At 45.3% G+C, this 23,961-nt stretch overlaps 1 protein-coding gene and 1 long non-coding RNA gene across 4 annotated transcripts in view; both read right to left on the bottom strand.

Annotated features, from left to right (window-relative positions):
* VWCE (von Willebrand factor C and EGF domains) overlaps positions 1 to 23,961 on the bottom strand; it is a 333,354-nt gene that overhangs the window by 69,858 nt on the left and 239,535 nt on the right. The window lies entirely within an intron of this gene.
* Positions 2,626 to 16,390, bottom strand: LOC115468953. The gene is made up of 3 exons (XR_003941943.1): positions 16,380 to 16,390; positions 13,822 to 13,824; positions 2,626 to 2,707 (listed from the first exon to the last, which is right to left on the bottom strand). It is a non-coding gene; the product is annotated as an uncharacterized LOC115468953 (long non-coding RNA).

Here is a 23,961-nt window from a genome sequence, read left to right as displayed (position 1 = left end):
GAGTCGGAAAACAGTCTTCAAGATTCTTGTTACAGTTATAGGAGGATGAGCTCATTCCCTCCAGTTCATGTTTTGGGAGGATGAGTTTATTCCCTCCAGGAGGATGCAAGTATTCCCTCCGTTTATACAAAGTGGAGGACGAGTTTATTCCCTCCAGGAGGATGAGTTCATTCCCTCCTTTTTTGAGTTCATGCCCTTGTTAAGGGGCCATCGTTCGCTGTGAGGAAAGTTCATGTTATTCCCATTGCGGTTTGCCATACTGCTTTGGAAGCTTCAAATACTGAAGAGGCAGTGGAGCTAGCTGGCCATGAGGCACTGAGAAAAGTTGAGTGCTCTCTATCTCCCCCTGCTGGTTGATGGACACAACCCATACGTAATGGCTTCATCTGCTATGACTAAAGGAAAGAAAATTATCATGGTAAGAACCTAATTTTCCCATAACATCCTCACACCTGTTTTCCATACCTTTCCTAATAACACCCAACATTCTATTCACTTTCCTAGCCACAGCAGCACACTGAGCAGAAGGTTTCAGTGTATTATCAACGACGACACCCAGATCCCTTTCTTGGTCCGTAACTCCTAACATGGAACCTTGCTTGACGTAGCTATAATTCGGGTTCTTTTTTCCCCACATGCATCACCTTGCACTTGCTCACATTAAACGTCATCTGCCATTTAGCCGCCCAGTCTCCCAGTCTTGTAAGGTCCTTCTGTAATTTTTCACAATAGTGTTGCGAGTTAACAACTTTGAATAACTTTGTGTCATCAGCAAATTTAATTACCTCGCTAGTTACTCCCATCTCTAAATCATTTATAAATATATTAAAAAGCAGTGGTCCTAGCACAGACCCCTGAGGAACCCCACTAACTACCCTTCTCCATTGTGAATACTGCCCATTTAACCCCACTCTCTGTTTCCTATCCTTCAACCAGTTTTTAATCCACAATAGGACATTTCCTCCTATCCCATGACCCTCCAATTTCCTCTGTGATACCTGCAAGGGAGCCTTCTCCATAGTAGCCCCCACACTGTGGAATGCACTCCCTGAAAACCTCCGCTTAACACAAGACTGTCTCTACTTCAGGAAGCAGGTTAAAGCTTGGCTCTTCAATCAGGCTTTTAATGGAAGAAGTAACTAACTTTTTAGTCTCACACATATTTTTACTGTTGTATTTATCTATTGCTTATGTTTGATTTATTCTTACTGTACACTGCCTTGAGTGAATTCTTTCAAAAAGGCGGTAAATAAATCCTAACAATAAATATGAATAATGCTGGTCAAAAGTCATTCTAATAGGCCTGGCTTTATTTGAATAATGTAGTGGTGCAGTTAAGGCAAAGTTATGGACATCTTTGCTTTTTTCTATTATGGCTCAAAGACGTCCAAGTCTTAGGGACGCCCAAGTTCCGCCTTGAACACGCCTCCGATACGCCCCCATGAGATTTGTAAGTTCTGACAAAGACGTCCAAAATCGGGTTTCGATTATACCGATTTGGACATCTCTATGAGAAGGACGTCCTAGAGTCCTAGTGTCAATTTATGTCACTTTTTGGATGTCCATATCTTTCGAAAATGAGTCTGATAGTGACCTGACTTATTGTGAAATAACTCAAGTTAACAGCCGCCCACATTGATAACTCCCCTCCCTCCCTTAGTGCCACTGAATATCAGTGGATAATCCTGCACAAGCAATTTAACCAGTCAGGCACTTCTTATGCCTAGTTAACTTTCTTTGAATATCAACCCCTATCTGCAGTCTTTCTGCTGTCCTAAATTTATCTGGATATTTCCCACTCAAGGGGCATTTTTATAATTGGGCAACCACATTTACCCACCAATTGTCACACAAATGTACAGAATAGCAATGCTTTTATGGGTAACTTTGGATGTTTTTTCATATTCTACAGCCTAAAAACTGCAGGTACCTAAAGTGGGGTGGTGATTTCTGGGGTTCATTACTTTTTTATTGATAAATGTTTCTCAGTTTTTAAAGATGTAATTAGTCCATACCCTAGGCTGAAATGTGGCAGGATTATGCAGTTGATATCCCTCTGTCTTAGAAACATAGAAACATGATGGCAGATAAAGGCCAAATGACCCATCCGGTCGGCCCATCCTCTGTAACGCCTAACACTTCCTTTTCCTAAGTGGTCCCATGTGCTTATCCCATGCCTTCTTAAAATCTGACACAGTCCTCGACTCCACAACCTCCACCGGGAGGCCATTCCATGCTTCCACCACCCTTTTTGTGAAATAATGCTTTCTTAGAGGCATGCATGGGGACATTTGATGTCCCCATGCATACCTCCGACCCACCCCCATCCTCCCACCCTGTCAGACTGTCATAGTAATGCTTGAATGTTTTCACTTATATACACTGTCAGCTAGCACATTTGCTTATTTCCGATCTGACGAAGAAGGGCAACCTTCGAAAGCTAATCAAGAAATGTATTAAGTTATGTCCAATAAAAAGGTATCATCTTATTTTCTTTTCCATGTTTTATTTTGTTTGATTTCTATTGATTAGATTACTCCTAAGCCTATTCCCTCTTAACTTCATCATATGCCCCATCGTTCCAGAGTTTTCCTTCAGTTGAAAAAGGCTCACTTGCTGTACATTAATGCCCTTGAGATATTGAAACATCTCTCTCCCTCCTCTCTTCCAGCATATACATATTGAGGTTGATAAGCCTGTCCCTACACTGCAGAAATGAAGAACAATGAGAGAAGTGACAGGATACATGAGAGATAAAGGGATCCATTATAGATGGCTCTTCCCCTTTGCAGTGTGGCTCACGGTGGCGGGGAAATTGAGAAAGGTGAAGACGCCAGAGGAAGCGTGGGAAGCGCTCAGAGCATTGGATTGTGAGGGAGTTCCAACCCACGAGCAAAAGGCACGAGGGACAGTGGAACCACAAACAGACTCAGCATGGCAGGTGGCAGTAGACAGAGGGAAGACAGCGGACCAAAGTGCTTCCTGATGTCCAAGTGAGGAGTAACAAAGATGAGTATGATGGACATTTCAAAGACACTGACTGTTTCTGTTGAAGGGGGAGAGCTTACCCTAAGTGGGGGGGGGGGGGGGGGGGGGGGGGGAGGGTTGGCTGGGGGTTGGTAGGGTCATTCATGGATCTCTAAAGATGAGAGTTGGGTGGTGGAAGGGGAGGCTGGAGGGACTGGGTAGGCGGAGCAGAGTTCTGGGAGTTGAAAAAGGAAATACGAAGGAGGGGGGTTGGAGGGCCCTCTTATCTAGCTGATGGACCAAGGCAAGTCTGGCAAGAGGGGAGGAGGGGGGAGAGGGAGGAGAGGGGAAAAAGAAGGGAGAAGAGACTAGGGGAGGGCTTGGGGGGGAAGCATCTGGGAAGGCGGTGGGGGAAGGGGGAGGAAGGGACGTTGAAGGTGGGAACCTGGAATGTTAATGGGCTCAGTAATCAAGGGAAACAAATGAGGGTAATGAAGGAATTAGGGTAATGAAGGAATTGGCCAGGATGCAGTGGGAGGTAGCTTTCCTGCAAGAGACACACTTAAGGCCAAGGAACGTACACTTGCTGAGAGGTAAAACATACAGGGAGGCGGTGACGCATCAAGGCCTGGGGGGAAGAGAATGGGAGGAGTGGCAATTCTGGTAGGGCAGAAATGTGGTTTGATTATCAACAAAGAATTCAAGGACAGAACTGGGAGATGTGTGGCCATAAGGGGAACGCTGCAGGGACAGGAGATTACATTGGTCAATATCTATGCCCCTAATGTGGGGCAACGGGGATTTTACCATGCTCTAGGGGAGGAGATTCAGGGATTTCTCAGGGGACTAGTGATTTTGGGAGGGGACTTTAACATAGCCCCAGACATGCGATTGGATCATTCAGGGGGAGGGGACATCAGTCGGGTGCAGGGCGGAAAGCGCTACACAAGTTTTTGAGGCAGTGGAATTAGTGGATAGCTGGAGGCTCTTACATGGAGTTCACTGGGGATACACTTTCTATTCTCATGTAGCGGGTTCTTATACTTGGATAGATGGGTTATGGATTCATCGTAATAGTGCACAGATGGTAACAAAGGCGGAGAAAGAACCCATCCAAATTTCTGATCACGGCCCAGTGTGGATTAAATTAAAGGGGTTGGGGCACAAGAGAAGGAATACATCCTTGAAACTTAATGAATCTCTTTTGGGAGAAGAGAAAGTGAGGGAGGAAATACAGGCAACCATACAGGAATACTGTAGAGTTAATGATACGGGGGAGGTAAGCGACGGGGTACTGTGGGATGCTTTGAAGGCAGTGACACAGGGAATATTGATCAAATGGGGAGCTTGGAAAAAAAGAGAGAAGAGGCAAGAACTGATGATTTTGAGATTAAAATTGAACAAGTTGGAGAAGACCCATCAAAGAAATCCCTCCCCAGGGGTATGGGAGGAACTTAAAAGGGCCAGGGGGGAGTTGGACCAGGCACAGATGGTGGAGATTGAATATTTAAGGATGAGGCTTAAGCAACAGTATTTTGAATTTACGAACAAATCGGGTGCTATGTTGGCCCGATGTTTGCGAGCAAAGAGGGGGAGAGCATTGATACAGAAAATAAGGGATGAGAAGCGAGACTGGAGGTACGCAGACGCGGATATAGAAGGGAGTTTCCTAAAATACTATGAAACATTGTATACAGTTAGAGAGGGAGAGCAGCCGGCGAGTATAGCTAGGTATTTGGGCCAAGTACCTCTGTGTAGATTGAGTGAGGAGGAAAGTTAACGGATAGGGGAGCCAATTAGATTGGGGGAAGTACAAGGGGTCATTCAACAGCTGCCTACCAGCAAAGCACCAGGGTTAGATGGATTCACGGCCCGGTTCTATAAACAATTTGAGAGCCTACTCAGCCCATTATTGATGAGGGTGGGAAATGGAGTGCTGGAGGGGAGTGAGCTCCCGAGAGCCATGTTGGATGCGGGTGCGAGTCCTATAGACCCATATCCTTGCTAAATGTGGATGCAAAAATCATAGCTAAAATACTGGCAAATAGGTTGGGTAGACTGTTACATAAATTGATACATCCGGACCAGTCGGGGTTTATAACAGGAAGGCAAGTGGGGGACAACATTAGAAAAACGCTACATCTGCTCTGGGAGGCACAGAGATCTAGATCAGGAATAGCATTATTGGCCATGGATACGGAAAAGGCCTTTGACAGGGTAGATTGGGGGTTCCTTAGGGAGGTGTTGGAAAGAATAGGGCTAGGAGGGAATTTTAGGTTATGGATAGATGCCTTGTATAGGAGACCAAGAGCCTGCCTGAATATTAATGGTAGCTACTCCCCCTTCTTTTCTATAAACAGGGGGACCAGACAGGGATGCTCGTTGTCACTGCTTCTCTTTGCCCTGTATATAGAACCGCTGGCAGAGTTAATTCGAGGACATACAGAGGTGCGGGGGATAGAGATGGGGGGGGGGGGGGTGAGAACATCGTATTGCGCTATTTGTAGATGATATGCTAATCTATGTGAAAGATCTGGGGAGAACGTTGTCAGTAATACAAGAGATTTTTGAGGAGTTTTGGAGATATGCAGGTTTGAAGATATACATCAATAAAAGTGAGTTATTGGGAATATCCCTAAGTGAGGAGGAGATGAGGGAGGTGAGAAGAAAGTATAAGTTTAAATGGGCATCCAACCAAATTAGATATTTAGGGATACAGGTACCTAGGGACCTAAATAGGGTATTTCAACTAAACTACGGACGTATACAAGAACAGATTAGAAACGATATGCTGAGATGGAAAGTACATAAGTACATAAGTAGTGCCATACTGGGAAAGACCAAAGGTCCATCTAGCCCAGCATCCTGTCACCGACAGTGGCCAATCCAGGTCAAGGGCACCTGGCACGCTCCCTAAACGTAAAAACATTCCAGACAAGTTATACCTAAAAATGCGGAATTTTTCCAAGTCCATTTAATAGCGGTCTATGGACTTGTCCTTTAGGAATCTATCTAACCCCTTTTTAAACTCCGTCAAGCTAACCGCCCGTACCACGTTCTCCGGCAACGAATTCCAGAGTCTAATTACACGTTGGGTGAAGAAAAATTTTCTCCGATTCGTTTTAAATTTACCACACTGTAGCTTCAACTCATGCCCTCTAGTCCTAGTATTTTTGGATAGCGTGAACAGTCGCTTCACATCCACCCGATCCATTCCACTCATTATTTTATACACTTCTATCATATCTCCCCTCAGCCGTCTCTTCTCCAAGCTGAAAAGCCCTAGCCTTCTCAGCCTCTCTTCATAGGAAAGTCGTCCCATCCCCACTATCATTTTCGTCGCCCTTCGCTGTACCTTTTCCAATTCTACTATATCTTTTTTGAGATACGGAGACCAGTACTGAACACAATACTCCAGGTGCGGTCGCACCATGGAGCGATACAACGGCATTATAACATCCGCACACCTGGACTCCATACCCTTCCTAATAACACCCAACATTCTATTCGCTTTCCTAGCCGCAGCAGCACACTGAGCAGAAGGTTTCAGCGTATCATCGACGACGACACCCAGATCCCTTTCTTGATCCGTAACTCCTAACGTGGAACCTTGCAAGACGTAGCTATAATTCGGGTTCCTCTTACCCACATGCATCACTTTGCACTTGTCAACATTGAACTTCATCTGCCACTTGCACGCCCATTCTCCCAGTCTCGCAAGGTCCTCCTGTAATCGTTCACATTCCTCCTGCGAGTTGACGACCCTGAATAATTTTGTGTCATCGGCGAATTTAATTACCTCACTAGTTATTCCCATCTCTAGGTCATTTATAAATACATTAAAAAGCAACGGACCCAGCACAGACCCCTGCGGGACCCCACTAACTACCCTCCTCCACTGAGAATACTGGCCACGCAATCCTACTCTCTGCTTCCTATCTTTCAACCAGTTCTTAATCCATAATAGTACCCTACCTCCGATTCCATGACTCTGCAATTTCTTCAGGAGTCTTTCGTGCGGCACTTTGTCAAACGCCTTCTGAAAATCCAGATATACAATATCAACCGGCTCCCCATTGTCCACATGTTTGCTTACCCCCTCAAAAAATGCATTAGATTGGTGAGGCAAGACTTCCCTTCACTAAATCCGTGCTGACTTTGTCTCATCAGTCCATGTTTTTGTATATGCTCTGCAATTTTATTCTTAATAATAGCCTCCACCATCTTGCCCGGCACCGACGTCAGACTCACCGGTCTATAATTTCCCGGATCTCCTCTGGAACCCTTCTTAAAAATCGGAGTAACATTGGCTACCCTCCAGTCTTCCGGTATTACACTCGATTTTAGGGACAGATTGCATATTTCTAACAGTAGCTCCGCAAGTTCATTTTTTAGTTCTATTAATACTCTGGGATGAATACCATCAGGTCCCGGTGATTTACTACTCTTCAGCTTGCTGAACTGACCCATTACATCCTCCAAGGTTACAGAGAATTTGTTTAGTTTCTCCGACTCCCCCGCTTCAAATATTCTTTCCGGCACCGGTGTCCCCCCCAAATCCTCCTCGGTGAAGACCGAAGCAAAGAATTCATTTAATTTCTCCGCTACGGCTTTGTCCTCCTTGATCGCCCCTTTAACACCATTTTCGTCCAGCGGCCCAACCGACTCTTTGGCCGGTTTCCTGCTTTTAATGTATCTAAAAAAATTTTTACTATGTATCTTTGCCTCCAACGCTAATTTCTTCTCAAAGTCCTTTTTTGCCCTCCTTATCTCCGCTTTGCATTTGGCTTGGCATTCCTTATGATCTATCCTGTTACTTTCAGTTGGTTCTCTTCTCCACTTTCTGAAGGATTGTTTTTTTGGCTCTAATGATTTCCTTTATCTTACTGTTTAGCCACGCCGGCTGGCGTTTAGTCTTTTTTCCCTTTTTTCTAATACGTGGAATATATTTGTCCTGAACCTCCAGGATGGTGTTTTTAAACAGCATCCACGCCTGATGCAAGTTTTTTACTCTGCGAGCTGCTCCTTTCAGTCTTTTTTTCACCATTTTTCTCATTTTGTTGTAATCACCTTTTCTATAGTTAAACGCTAGCGTACTTGATTTCCTAGTTTCACTTCCTTCAATGCCAATATCAAAACCGATCATATTATGATCACTGTTATCAAGCGGCCCTCGTATCGTTACCCCCTGCACTAGATCATGAGCACCACTAAGGACTAAGTCTAGTATTTTTCCTTCTCTTGTCGGCTCCTGAACTAGCTGTTCCATGAAGCTGTCCTTGATTTCATCAAGAAATCTTATGTCCCTTGCGTGTACAGATGTTACATTAACCCAGTCTATATGCGGGTAATTGAAATCCCCCATTATTATTGTGTTGCCCAGTTTGTTTGCGTCCCTGATTTCCTTTAACATTTCCGCATCCGTCTGTTCGTCCTGGCCAGGCGGACGGTAGTACACTCCTATCACTATCCTTTTCCCCTTTGCACATGGAATTTCAATCCACAGTGATTCCAAGGAGTGTTTTGTTTCCTGCAGAATTTTCAATCTATTTGATTCAAGGCTCTCGTTAATATACAATGCTACCCCTCCACCAATCCGATTCACCCTATCACTACGATATAATTTGTACCCCGGTATGACAGTGTCCCACTGGTTATCCTCCTTCCACCAGGTCTCAGAGATGCCTATTATATCTAATTTTTCATTTAGTGCAATATATTCTAACTCCCCCATCTTATTTCTTAGGCTCCTGGCATTCGCATATAGACATTTCAAACTATGTTTGTTGTTCCTAAGTACATCATGCTTAGTACTTGACAGTATTAATTGGCAATCTTTTGTCTGATTTTTATTGTTATTTAAAGATACCCGATCTACTACAATCTCTTTTGCAACCTCACTATCAGGATACTCTATCTTCCCTGTTATGGTGATATCTTTGAAAGATACCTTATCCCGAACCATGCTCTTTTGAGCGACTGTCGGCCTTCCCCCCATTTCTAGTTTAAAAGCTGCTCTATCTCCTTCTTAAACGCCGATGCCAGCAGCCTGGTCCCACTCTGGTTAAGATGGAGCCCATCCTTTCGGAATAGGTTCCCCCTTCCCCAGAATGTTGCCCAGTTCCTAACAAATCTAAAGCCCTCCTCCCTGGTTGTCATGGGGGGGGGGGGGGGGGGGGTAGAATGGCGGTGATCAAGATGAATGTACTGCCCAGGCTATTATTCTTATTCCAATCACTTCCTATAGCAATACTGAGACCACTTCTCAAAAAAACTACAGAGCTCTATAATGCAATTTATATGGGGAAATAAGAGACCACGTTTAGCACAGAGAGTCTTGTGGGGGGAGAAGGGGAAGGGGGAAGAGCGGTACCATACCTGGAGTGGTACTATTTGGCGGCTCAACTGAGAATGATTTTGGATTGGGAGAGGGGAATGGAGAAACCAGCGGTGCAAGTGGAACAGTCCTATTGGCCGCAGAGATCTTTGAGGACACTACTGTGGACCACAGAGCCTAGGGAAAAGGGTTTAGTAGGGGAATAAATGTCCTATTGTGGATTAAAAACTGGTTGAAGGATAGGAAACAGAGAGTGGGGTTAAATGGGCAGTATTCACAATGGAGAAGGGTAGTTAGTGGGGTTCCTCAGGGGTCTGTGCTAGGACCGCTGCTTTTTAATATATTTATAAATGATTTAGAGATGGGAGTAACTAGCGAGGTAATTAAATTTACTGATGACACAAAGTTATTCAAAGTCGTTAACTCGTGACAGGATTGTGAAAAATTACAAGAGGACCTTACGAGACTGGGAGACTGGGCGGCTAAATGGCAGATGACGTTTAATGTGAGCAAGTGCAAGGTGATGCATGTGGGAAAAAAGAACCCGAATTATAGCTACGTCATGCAAGGTTCCACGTTAGGAGTTACGGACCATGAAAGGGATCTGGGTGTCGTCGTCGATAACACACTGAAACCTTCTGCTCAGTGTGCTGCTGCGGCTAGGAAAGCGAATAGAATGTTGGGTATTATTAGGAAAGGTATGGAAAACAGGTGTGAGGATGTTATAATGCCGTTGTATCGCTCCATGGTGCGACCGCACCTTGAGTATTGTGTTCAATTCTGGTCGCCGCATCTCAAGAAAGATATAGTAGAATTGGAAAAGGTGCAGCGAAGGGCGACTAAAATGATAGCGGGGATGGGACGACTTCCCTATGAAGAAAGACTAAGGAGGCTAGGGCTATTCAGCTTGGAGAAGAGACGGCTGAGGGGAGACATGATAGAGGTATATAAAATAATGAGTGGAGTGGAACAAGTGGATGTGAAGCGTCTGTTCACGCTTTCCAAAAATACTAGGACTAGGGGGCATGCGATTAAACTACAGTGTAGTAAATTTAAAACAAATCAGAGAAAATTTTTCTTCACCCAACGTGTAATTAAACTCTGGAATTCATTGCCGGAAAATGTGGTGAAGGCGGTTAGCTTAGCAGAGTTTAAAAAGGGGTTGGATGGTTTCCTAAAGGACAAGTCCATAAACCGCTACTAAACGGACTTGGAAAAATCCAAAATCCCAGGAATAACATGTATAAAATGTTTGTACGTTTGGGAAGCTTGCCAGGTGCCCTTGGCCTGGATTGGCCGCTGTCGTGGACAAGATGCTGGGCTCGATGGACCCTTGGTCTTTTCCCAGTATGGCATTACTTATGTACTTACCTTAGGCATTTGCTGAGGTTGTGGGGAGAGGTGCGGCATAGATAAGTACATAAGTAGTGCCATACTGGGAAAGACCAAAGGTCCATCTAGCCCAGCATCCTGTCACCGACAGTGGCCAATCCAGGTCAAGGGCACCTGGCACGCTCCCCAAACGTAAAAACATTCCAGACAAGTTATACCTAAAAATGCGGAATTTTTCCAAGTCCATTTAATAGCGGTCTATGGACTTGTCCTTTAGGAATCTATCTAACCCCTTTTTAAACTCCGTCAAGCTAACCGCCCGTACCACGTTCTCCGGCAATGAATTCCAGAGTCTAATTACACGTTGGGTGAAGAAAAATTTTCTCCGATTCGTTTTAAATTTACCACACTGTAGCTTCAACTCATGCCCTCTAGTCCTAGTATTTTTGGATAGCGTGAACAGTCGCTTCACATCCACCCGATCCATTCCACTCATTATTTTATACACTTCTATCATATCTCCCCTCAGCCGTCTCTTCTCCAAGCTGAAAAGCCCTAGCCTTCTCAGCCTCTCTTCATAGGAAAGTCGTCCCATCCCCACTATCATTTTCGTCGCCCTTCGCTGTACCTTTTCCAATTCTACTATATCTTTTTTGAGATACGGAGACCAGTACTGAACACAATACTCCAGGTGCGGTCCATGGAGCGATACAACGGCATTATAACATCCGCACACCTGGACTCCATACCCTTCCTAATAACACCCAACATTCTATTCGCTTTCCTAGCGATAGGGGCGGAGGGAGGGAGTGTCCTCAGTGGCGTCCATTAGATGGGAACCACAGTTTAGGGGCTGGTAGAGAAAACGCCACCTTTGGAAGATGGGAGCAACAGGGTTTAGGAAAGTTTCGGGAGGTGATGCATGGGAGGGGGATAAGGAGTTTCAGGGAGGTGTGTGCTCGCTACGGGATCCCTGAGGGAGACAGCTTTGCGTACATGCAATTAAAACATTTCATAGACACAGTGGGGTGGAGGAGTGGATACCTCCAGGACAGGGAAAGCCTTGAAAATTTATGGCTGCTATTGGGAAAGTTCCTAAGCCCATATTGGTGATATATAGATTTTTTCAAGGGGACGAGGATACGCCTTACCTATTTCAGGGGGCGTGGGAAAGAGACTTGAATTGTAAATTTACTGAGAGAGAATGGGTGGACATATGCAGGGAAGTGCAAAAAGCCTCGATTTGTGGGTTAATACAGGAAAATGCGTATAAGGTGTTCACACGGTGGTACTATACACCAGAGAGACTGAAGAAGATGTTTCCAGGGGCGTCAGATATTTGCTGGAGATGTAAAGCACAGAAGGGCACGTTTCTACATATTTGGTGGACACATGCAGGACTGGTGACGTTCTGGCAGGGGGTGATGAAAGCACTGACCAGAACAATGGGAGTTTCTCTGGTGTGCAGCCCTAGAGCGTGCTTATTGGGTTTATATAATGAGCGGGGATCCTGGGAAGAGAGTAAACTGATGCAGTGGGGATTGGCAGCCGCTAAATGTTTGATTGTGCGCTGTTGGAAAGCAATGGATCCCCCAACTATGGGGGATTGGAAGATTTAATTGGGGCATTTGTGTCATATGGAACGCCTTACGGTACATAAAAGGGAGGGGGAGCTTAAATGAAAAAAGGGATTGGCAAGACTCCAGCAAATGATAGAGATCTAAGGAGATTCGGATACATTCCAGAGGAGGGGTAGAGCAAGGGGAGGAGGGGGGTAGTGATAAGTATTAAGGGGTTTTTTGGTGTGGGGGGGGGAGGGACGGGAGAGGGTAAGGGGAGAGGGTAAGGGGGGAATAAAAGGGCGGGGTACAAGAACATTTAAGCTGGGGTTCTGTCTGGGGGTTCAGGGTTGGAGGTAGCATGCTAAAAAAACTTCCTTTAAATGCTCCATTTAAATGACTTAAACGCTGTACTCATCTAACAATGTTGTAGCAAGTAGAAAGTGCTTTATTTGTTTAGCAATGCTATAGCAAGCTGAAAGGTCTCATTTAAATGCTCCCTTTAAATAATTTAAATGCTTTATTGGTCTAGTAACGCTGTAACATGCTGAAAGTTTTCCTAGAAATGTGTTAAATGCTCCCTCCAAATGCTTTAAATGCTCCTTTAAATGCTTTAAACGCTTTACCTGTTTAGCAACGTTATAGCATGCTGAAAGACTTCTTTTAAAAGCTTCAAACGATCTATCTGCTCAGTAACAGTATAGCATGCTGAAAAACTTCCTCAAATGCTATAAAAGCTTTAAATACTTCCTTTAAATGCTCTAAATGCTCTAATATAACCGAATCTTCTAACGTTGTAGACACACATATTAATACACTAACTAACACTGATATGAACTCCAGAAAATTCTTCCTAATTATCTACTGTCTCTCCCTAACCCACCACGCACTCACAACCCCTAACATAGACACCCCCACAATTCACAAACCACCCACACAATCCATACACAACATGCCTAACCAAAAAATCAAACAATGGCATGAAAAACCTACTAACTACAGTCACCATCAACAGAAAGAAATGAGAGGACATAACAAACTTACACATCAAGAAGACAGACAGCTGATAAAAATTATCACTACCTCAAACCAAACTGAACACCACCAACAAATACAAATAGGATACATAATTGCCAGATCATCAGTTAATAAAACCACGATACTAGGGTTACCATATGGCTCCAGAAAAAGGAGGACACATTGATCCAGTCCGGGTTTTGCTTCCATTGAAAGCAATGGAAGTAAAACCCAGACTGGCTCAATCTGTCCTCCTTTTTCTGGAGCCATATGGTAACCCTACTGACGATACTAACCGACTGGATTACAGCTGACCATCAGGACTTCCTATTTATTAGCGAAACTTGGATCCATGACTCCAAAGATCCAATAATTTTAGAGCTCTGTCCTCCAGGATACAAAACTACCCACTGGACAAGAGAAGGAAAAAGAGGAGGAGACATAGTAATAATCTATAAATCTCAACTCACAGTCACAACAACAGCAGAATCCATTCTTCCCCAACTCGAAATAGCCTCAGTCAGAATCAACCACTCCAACCTACGTGATCACCTAAACCTAATCTTATTTTACAGACCCCCGGGCAACTGGCAAGATGCACAAACGCACTTTCTGGATTTCATATCGAATACTTGTGTTTTCACCCAGAACCTTCTCATAGCAGGAGACATCAATCTTCATCTTGAAGATACTAACTCAAACAATGTACGCGAATGCAAGGACTTCCTCCAACTATGGGAGCTCCACTGGCCAAACAAACAACCCACCCACAACAAAGGACATACACTAGATATCATTACCCACAAATTCTCATCAGAACCAAACCTCACACTAACAGACATAAAATGGACAGCCAAGCCATGGTCCGATCATTACGCTGCAAACCTTTCCCTCCACTGGAAAATAAAAAAGACAACAAAAACAAGAACAACATACCTATACTACGAGAGGCAAAATAGACCCACTAATATTCCGGCAACAATTCTACATTGACGAATGGACAACACCTATAGACTCACCCCAATTTCTCCAAGAATGGGATAATAGATGCAGAACAATACTAGACAATATAGCACCACTTCAAACCAGAACCTCACACAGAAAAAACTCAATACCATGGTTTAACAAAGAATTGAAACAACTAAAAACACAGGTTAGAAGATTAGAAAGAGCATGGAGCAAGAAAAAAGATGAACACACACTCAAAGCCTGGAAACAACTACAAAGAAAATACAAATACACTATCAGACAAACTAAAAGGACGTATTATAAAACCAAAATAGGACCAAACTACAAGGATACACACAAACTCTTCTTACTCATAAATAATCTCCTAAATACTACAGCGGTCACCAACAACAACACAGACACCCCATCAGCAACCAACCTTGTGAATTACTTCAAAGAAAAAATCATAAAGCCCTGACTCACGATACCTACCAATATAACGGATTACACAAACACCCAAAACCCGGGGAGTGCCCAGCAGATCGATCATGGACCAACTTTGACATGCTCTCATCAAATGAAATCTCACACTGGCTCAGAAAATACGCCAAATCGCAATGCAAATTAGACATTTGCCCTACTAGTCTAATAAGAACTGCACCCAAACAATTCAAAACAGACCTCACGAATCACGTAAATCACAGGCTTCAAAATGGGCTCTTTCCCACGGATAAAGGAAACATCCTACTTACTCCACTGCCAAAAGATGCTAAGAAAAGCACAACGGACCTAACCAACTATCGCCCAGTAGCATCTATTCCACTCATAACCAAAATCATGGAAGGCATAGTGATGAAACAACTTACGGAATACCTAAATAAACACTCAATTCTGCACGAGTCTCAATCAGGATTTCGATCAAATCACAGCACCGAAATGGCCCTAGTGTCCGCAATGAACTCATTCAAACAAGCAATTGCAACTGGTAACAACATACTCCTCCTACAATTTGACATGTTCAGCGCCTTCGACATGGTCAATCATGGAATACTATTACATATACTAGAATACTTCGGAGTAGGAGGCACAGTTCTCAAATGGTTCAAAGGATTCCTGACCACAAGAACATACCAAATAACAACAAACATGGACAGATCACCCCCATGGATACCGGAATGTGGAGTCCCCCAAGGATCCCCCCTCTCACCAACCTTATTTAACCTAATGATGATACCTTTAGCCAAACTTTTAGCCAACCATAGTAACATAGTAGATGACGGCAGAAAAAGACCTGCATGGTCCATCCAGTCTGCCCAACAAGGTAAACTCATATGTGTATACCTTACTTTGATTTGTACCTGCCTTTTTCAGGGCACAGACCGTACAAGTCTGCCCAGCAGTATTTCCCGCCTCCCAACCACCAGTCCCGCCTCCCATCACTGGCTCTGGCATGGACCGTATAAGTCTGCCCTCCACTATCCTCGCCTCCCAACCACCAACCTCTCTTCCCCCACCTGCTCCGCCACCCAATTTCGGCTAAGCTTCTGAGGATCCATTCCTACTGCACAGGATTCCTTTATGCATATCCCACGCATGTTTGAATTCCGTTACCGTTTTCATCTCCACCACCTCCCGCGGGAGGGCATTCCAAGCATCCACCACCCTCTCCGTGAAAAAATACTTCCTGACATCTTTTTTGAGTCTGCCCCCCTTCAATCTCATTTCATGTCCTCTCGTTCTACCGCCTTCCCATCTCCGGAAAAGATTTTTTTGCGGATTAATACCTTTCAAGTATTTGAATGTCTGTATCATATCACCCCTGTTCCTCCTTTCCTCCAGGGTATACATGTTCAGGTCAGCAAGTCTTTGTTCATACGTCTTGGAACGCAAATCCCATACCATTCTTGTAGATTTTCTTTGCACCGCTTCCATTTTTTTAACATCCTTCGCAAGGTACGGCCTCCAAAACTGAACACAATACTCCAGGTGGGGCCTCACCAACGACTTGTACAGGGGCATCAACACTTCCTTTCTTCTGCTGATCACACCTCTCTCTATACAGCCTAGCAACCTTCTTGCTACGGCCACCGCCTTGTCACACTGTTTCGTCGCCTTCAGATCCTCGGATACTATCACCCCAAGATCCCTCTCCCCCTCAGTACCTATCAGACTCTCCCCGCCTAAGTCTCTCGTGGGTTTCTACTCCCTAAATGCATCACTTTGCATTGAATTTTAATTGCCAAACCTTAGACCATTCTTTTAGCTTCCTCAGATCCCTTTTCATGCTTTCCACTCCCTTCCGGGTGTCCACTCTGTTGCAAATCTTAGTATCATCCGCAAATAGGCAAACTTTACCTTCTAACCCTTCGGCAATGTCACTCACAAATATATTGAACAGAATCGGCCCCAGCACCGATCCCTGAGGCACTCCACTACTCACCTTTCCCTCCTCCGAGCGAACTCCATTTACCACCACCCTCTGTCGTCTGTCCGTCAACCAGTTCCTAATCCAGTTCACCACTTCGGGACCTATCTTCAGCCCATCTAATTTATTTAAGAGCCTCCTGTGAGGAACCGTGTCAAAAGCTTTGCTAAAATCTAAGTAGATTACGTCTATAGCACGTCGATGATTCAATTCTCCAGTTACCCAATCAAAGAATTCAATGAGATTCGTTTGGCACGATTTCCCTCTGGTAAAACCATGTTGTCTCGGATCTTGCAGCTTGTTGGCTTCTAGGAAATTCACTATCCTTTCCTTCAGCATCGCTTCCATTACTTTTCCAATAACCGAAGTGAGGCTTACCGGCCTGTAGTTTCCAGCTTCTTCCCTATCACCACTTTTGTGAAGAGGTACCACCTCCGCCGTTCTCCAGTCCCTCGGAACCTCTCCCGTCTCCAAGGATTTATTAAACAAATCTTTAAGAGGACCCGCCAGGACCTCTCTGAGCTCCCTCAATATTCTGGGGTGGATCCCGTCCGGTCCCATGGCTTTGTCCACCTTTAGCTTTCCAAGTTGTTGATACACACTCTCTTCCGTGAACGGTGCTATATCCATTCCATTCTCAGGTGTACTTTTGCCAGTCCCTCGCGGTCCTTCTCCAGGATTTTCTTCAGTGAAAACAGAACAAAAGTATCTATTTAGCAAATTGGCTTTTTCTTCATCATTATCTACATAGCGGTTCGCTGTATCTTTTAGTCTCACAATTCGCTTTTTAGTCATTCTTCTTTCACTAATATACCTGAAGAAATTTGTCGCCCCTCCTTATATTTCTAGCCATTTATTCTTCCGCTTGCGCCTTCGCCAGACGTACCTCTCTCTTGGCTTCTTTCAGTTTCATCCAGTATTCCTCCCCGTGTTCCTCTTCTTGAGATTTTCTATATTTCTGGAACGCCAACTCTTTAGCCTTTATTTTCTCAGCCACTTGCTTGGAGAACCATATCGGTTTCCTTTTCCTCTTGCTTTTATTTACTCTCCTTACATAAAGGTCTGTGGCCGTATTTATTACTTCTTTCACCCTGGACCACTGCCCTTCCACTTCATGTTCGTCCTCCCTGCCCATCATCTCCTTCCTCAGGTATTCCCCCATTTTACTAAAGTCAGCACGCTTGAAATCCAGGACTTTGAGTTTAGAGTGGCCGCCCTCCACTTCAGCTGTTATATCAAACCAAACCGTTTGATGGTCACTGCTTCCCAGGTGTGCACACACTCGCACATTTGACACACTATCCCCATTTGTGAGCACCAGATCCAGCATCGCTCCCTCCCTCGTGGGTTCCGTCACCATCTGTCTGAGCAGAGCACTTTGGAAAGCATCCACGATCTCTCTACTTCTTTCCGATTTGGCAGACGGAACCTTCCAATCTACATCCGGCAGATTGAAATCTCCCATCAACAGAACCTCTTTTTTCTTTCCTAATTTTTGAATATCTGCAATCAGATCTTTATCTAGTTCCTCTAATTGTGTGGGGGGTCTGTAGACAACACCCACGTGGACAGAGGTTCTATCCTCTCTTTTTAAGGTGATCCATATCTTTTCCCCAGGTCCCTGTCATTTCAGTCGCCATGATATCATTCCTCACATACAGAGCTACTCCTCCACCTTTACGACCCTCTCTATCCTTCCTAAATAGATTATAGCCTGGTATGCTTGCATCCCATTCGTGGGAACCGTTAAGCCATGTCTCTGTGATTGCAACAACATCTAAGTCTGCCTCCAACATCAGGGCTTGAAGGTCATGAACTTTATTGCTTAGACTACGAGCATTTGTGGCCATCGCGTTCCATCTATATTTCTTGGTATGTGTTTCAACATTAGTGATTTGGGGGTGTCTTTTCACTTTGGGTACCTTCATGTCTTTTTGTTCCAACTTTATTGCTTTTTCCTCTGCTTCAGTTCTATTTTCAGGAGCATTACAGTGCTGTAATGGAGCAAAAGAATTTTTTAGTGGCAACACTTGTGTGGGTGGATGCTTCTGTGTCACATGACAAAGTCTGCCTGAGCCTACTGTGAATCATCTGTTCTTATGTGGCTTTATTCTTTGAGGGAGTGGTGAGAACCAAAACCTCAACCCCTACATATATGCAGACGATGTCACAATCTACATCCCGTTCAAACATGATCTAAATGAAATCACCAACGAGATTAACCAAAGCCTCCAAATCGTGCACATGCATTCCAACTAAAACTTAATGTAGAAAAAACACAATGTCTTGTACTCACCTCACAACATAACACAAAAAGCTTCTCCACCATAATCACACCATACTGCTCTCTTCCTATCTCACAAAACTTGAAAATTCTAGGAGTTACCATTGACTGAAACCTCACTCTCGATACCCACGTGAAGAACACAACGAAAAAGATGTTCCACTCCATGTGGAAACTCAAACGAGTAAGACCTTTCTTCCCGAGATACATCTTACGTACCTTGGTACAGTCAATGGTAATAAGCCATCTGGACTACTGCAACGCACTGTACGCTGGCTGCAAAGAACAGACTATCAAAAAACTCCAAACAGCCCAGAATACCGCCGCAAGACTCATATTTGGAAAAACTAAATATGAAAGTGCAAAACCCCTAAGAGAGAAACTTCATTGGCTCCCACTTAAGGAAGGTAAAATTATGTATCATACCTGATAGTTTTCTTTCCATTAATCATAGCTGATCAATCCATAGACTGGTGGGTTGTGTCCATCTACCAGCAGGTGGAGATAGAGAGCAATTCTTTTGCCTCCCTATATGTGGTCATGTGCTGCCGGAAACTCCTCAGTATGTCGATATCAAAGCTCCATCCGCAGGACTCAGCACTTAGAGAATTACACCCACAAAGGGACACAATGCCCAGCTCACCACCGCCGAAACGGGGGAGGGGAATTAACCCACCTCATCCCCACACAAGTGGGGGAGGGGAATCCGTCCAGCTCATCCCCGCGGAGCGGGGGAGGGACACCACCCCGCCGATGCGGGGGGATCTGGCTTATCCTGCAACCGCAACCGCGGGAGGAGCTGACTGACCCTAACACCGCCGAAGCGGGAGGGGTACAAAGCTGCCCTACAGCCGCACGAAGCGGGAGGGAGCGCCGGCAGAATTTAGGTCTCAATCCAGCCCCGTAAAACGGAGGGGAGAGGAATGCAGCAGCTCACTGTAACACAAAATCGTCTCAACTCCTGAAGAATCCAATTGAAAAAACTTGAACACGAAGTCCTCCTGAACAGGAACTGAAGACTAAACTTGAACCTGAAATGCAACCAGAAAGTGAATGATACATACCACGTCAGCCGGCGTGGCTAAACAGTAAGATAAAGGAAATCATTAGAGCCAAAAAACAATCCTTCAGAAAGTGGAGAAGAGAACCAACTGAAAGTAACAGGATAGATCATAAGGAATGCCAAGCCAAATGCAAAGCGGAGATAAGGAGGGCAAAAAAGGACTTTGAGAAGAAATTAGCGTTGGAAGCAAAAATACATAGTAAAAATTTTTTTAGATACATTAAAAGCAGGAAACCGGCCAAAGAGTCGGTTGGGCCGCTGGACGAAAATGGTGTTAAAGGGGCGATCAAGGAGGACAAAGCCGTAGCGGAGAAATTAAATGAATTCTTTGCTTCGGTCTTCACCGAGGAGGATTTGGGGGGGACACCGGTGCCGGAAAGAATATTTGAAGCGGGGGAGTCGGAGAAACTAAACAAATTCTCTGTAACCTTGGAGGATGTAATGGGTCAGTTCAGCAAGCTGAAGAGTAGTAAATCACCGGGACCTGATGGTATTCATCCCAGAGTATTAATAGAACTAAAAAATGAACTTGCGGAGCTACTGTTAGAAATATGCAATCTGTCCCTAAAATCGAGTGTAATACCGGAAGACTGGAGGGTAGCCAATGTTACTCCGATTTTTAAGAAGGGTTCCAGAGGAGATCCGGGAAATTATAGACCGGTGAGTCTGACGTCGGTGCCGGGCAAGATGGTGGAGGCTATTATTAAGAATAAAATTGCAGAGCATATACAAAAACATGGACTGATGAGACAAAGTCAGCACGGATTTAGTGAAGGGAAGTCTTGCCTCACCAATCTAATGCATTTTTTTGAGGGGGTAAGCAAACATGTGGACAATGGGGAGCCGGTTGATATTGTATATCTGGATTTTCAGAAGGCGTTTGACAAAGTGCCGCACGAAAGACTCCTGAAGAAATTGCAGAGTCATGGAATCGGAGGTAGGGTACTATTATGGATTAAGAACTGGTTGAAAGATAGGAAGCAGAGAGTAGGATTGCGTGGCCAGTATTCTCAGTGGAGGAGGGTAGTTAGTGGGGTCCCGCAGGGGTCTGTGCTGGGTCCGTTGCTTTTTAATGTATTTATAAATGACCTAGAGATGGGAATAACTAGTGAGGTAATTAAATTCGCCGATGACACAAAATTATTCAGGGTCGTCAACTCGCAGGAGGAATGTGAACGATTACAGGAGGACCTTGCGAGACTGGGAGAATGGGCGTGCAAGTGGCAGATGAAGTTCAATGTTGACAAGTGCAAAGTGATGCATGTGGGTAAGAGGAACCCGAATTATAGCTACGTCTTGCAAGGTTCCACGTTAGGAGTTACGGATCAAGAAAGGGATCTGGGTGTCGTCGTCGATGATACGCTGAAACCTTCTGCTCAGTGTGCTGCTGCGGCTAGGAAAGCGAATAGAATGTTGGGTGTTATTAGGAAGGGTATGGAGTCCAGGTGTGCGGATGTTATAATGCCGTTGTATCGCTCCATGGTGCGGCCGCACCTGGAGTATTGTGTTCAATACTGGTCTCCGTATCTCAAAAAAGATATAGTAGAATTGGAAAAGGTACAGCGAAGGGCGACGAAAATGATAGTGGGGATGGGACGACTTTCCTATGAAGAGAGGCTGAGAAGGCTAGGGCTTTTCAGCTTGGAGAAGAGACGGCTGAGGGGAGATATGATAGAAGTGTATAAAATAATGAGTGGAATGGATCGGGTGGATGTGAAGCGACTGTTCACACTATCCAAAAATACTAGGACTAGAGGGCATGAGTTGAAGCTACAGTGTGGTAAATTTAAAACGAATCGGAGAAAATTTTTCTTCACCCAACGTGTAATTAGACTCTGGAATTCATTGCCGGAGAACGTGGTACGGGCAGTTAGCTTGACGGAGTTTAAAAAGGGGTTAGATAGATTCCTAAAGGACAAGTCCATAGACCGCTATTAAATGGACTTAGAAAAATTCCGCATTTTTAGGTATAACTTGTCTGGAATGTTTTTACGTTTAGGGAGCGTGCCAGGTGCCCTTGACCTGGATTGGCCACTGTCGGTGACAGGATGCTGGGCTAGATGGACCTTTGGTCTTTCCCAGTATGGCACTACTTATGTACTTATGTACTTATGTACCTGTAGCAGGTGTTCTCCGAGGACAGCAGGCTGATTGTTCTCACGACTGGGTTGACGTCCACGGCAGCCCCCACCAACCGGAACAAAACTTTGCGGGCGGTCCCGCACGCAGGGCACGCCCAACGCGCATGCGCGGCCGTCTTCCTGCCCGTGCGTGACCGTTCCCGCTCAGTTGAATGACAAGCAAAAATGATGAAACGCAACTCCAAAGGGGAGGAGGGAGGGTAGGTGAGAACAATCAGCCTGCTGTCCTCGGTGAACACCTGCTACAGGTATGTATCATTCACTTTCTCCGAGGACAAGCAGGCTGCTTGTTCTCACGACTGGGGTATCCCTAGCTCTCAGGCTCACTCAAAACAAGAACCCAGGTCAATTGAACCTCGCAACGGCAAGGCATAACAGAAATTGACCTACAAAGAACAACTAACTGAGAGTGCAGCCTGACCAGAATAAATTCGGGTCCTGGAGGGTGGAGTTCGATTTACACCCCAAACAGATTCTGCAGCACAGACTGCCCGAACCGACTGTCGCGTCGGGTATCCTGCTGGAGGCAGTAATGTGATGTGAATGTGTGGACAGATGACCACGTCGCAGCCTTGCAAATCTCTTCAATAGTGGCTGACTTCAAGTGAGCCACCGACGCTGCCATGGCTCTGACACTGTGAGCCGTGACATGGCCCTCCAGATTCAGCCCAGCCTGGGCATAAGTGAAGGAAATGCAATCTGCTAGCCAATTGGAGATGGTGCGTTTCCCGACAGTGACCCCTATCCTGTTAGGGTCGAAAGAAACAAACAATTGGGCGGACTGTCTGTGGGGCTGTGTCCGCTCCAAGTAGAAGGCCAATGCTCTCTTGCAGTCCAATGTGTGCAACTGACGTTCAGCAGGGCGGGTATGCGGTCTGGGAAAGAATGTTGGCAAGACAGTTGACTGGTTAAGATGGAACTCCGACACCACCTTCGGCAGGAACTTTGGGTGAGTGCGGAGCACTACTCTGTTGTGATGAAACTTGGTATAAGGAGCATGAGCTACCAGGGCCTGAAGCTCACTGACTCTACGAGCTGAAATAACTGCCACCAAGAAAATGACCTTCCAGGTCAAGTACCTCAGATGGCAGGTATTCAGTGGCTCAAAAGGAGGTTTCATCAGCTGGGTGAGGACGACGTTGAGATCCCATGACACTGCAGGAGGCTTGATAGGGGGCTTTGACAAAAGCAAGCCTCTCATGAATCGAACGACTAAAGGCTCTCCAGAGATGGCTTTACCTTCCACACGATAATGGTAAGCACTAATCGCACTAAGGTGATTCCTTACTGAGTTGGTCTTGAGGCCAGACTCTGATAAGTGCAGAAGGTATTCAAGCAGGTTCTGTGCAGGGCAAGAACGAGGTTCTAGGGCCTTGCTCTCACACCAAACGACAAACCTCCTCCACTTGAAAAAGTAACTCTTTTTAGTGGAATTCTTCCTAGAGGCAAGCAAGACACGGGAGACACCCTCAGACAGACCCAACGCAGCGAAGTCTACGCCCTCAACATCCAGGCCGTGAGAGCCAGAAACTGAAGGTTGGGGTGCAGCAACGCTCCGTCGTTCTGCGAAATGAGAGTTGGAAAACACTCCAGTCTCCACGGTTCTTCGGAGGACAACTCCAGAAGAAGAGGGAACCAGATCTGACGGGGCCAAAAGGGCGCGATCAGAATCATGGTGCTGCGGTCTTGCTTGAGCTTCAGTAAGGTCTTCCCCACCAAAGGTATGGGAGGATAAGCATACAGGAGGCCGGTCCCCCAATGAAGGAGAAAGGCATCTGACGCTAGCCTGCCGTGTGTCTGAAGTCTGGAACAGAACAGAGGCAGCTTGTGGTTGGTCTGAGAGGCGAAAAGGTCCACCGAGGGGGTGCCCCACTCTCGGAAGATCTTG

Source organism: Microcaecilia unicolor, chromosome 4 (assembly GCF_901765095.1).
Source record: "Microcaecilia unicolor chromosome 4, aMicUni1.1, whole genome shotgun sequence".
Lineage (NCBI taxonomy): Eukaryota > Metazoa > Chordata > Amphibia > Gymnophiona > Siphonopidae > Microcaecilia > Microcaecilia unicolor.
The sequence above is the reverse complement of the archived record's forward strand: the minus strand, read 5'-3'. Positions and strand labels throughout refer to the sequence as shown.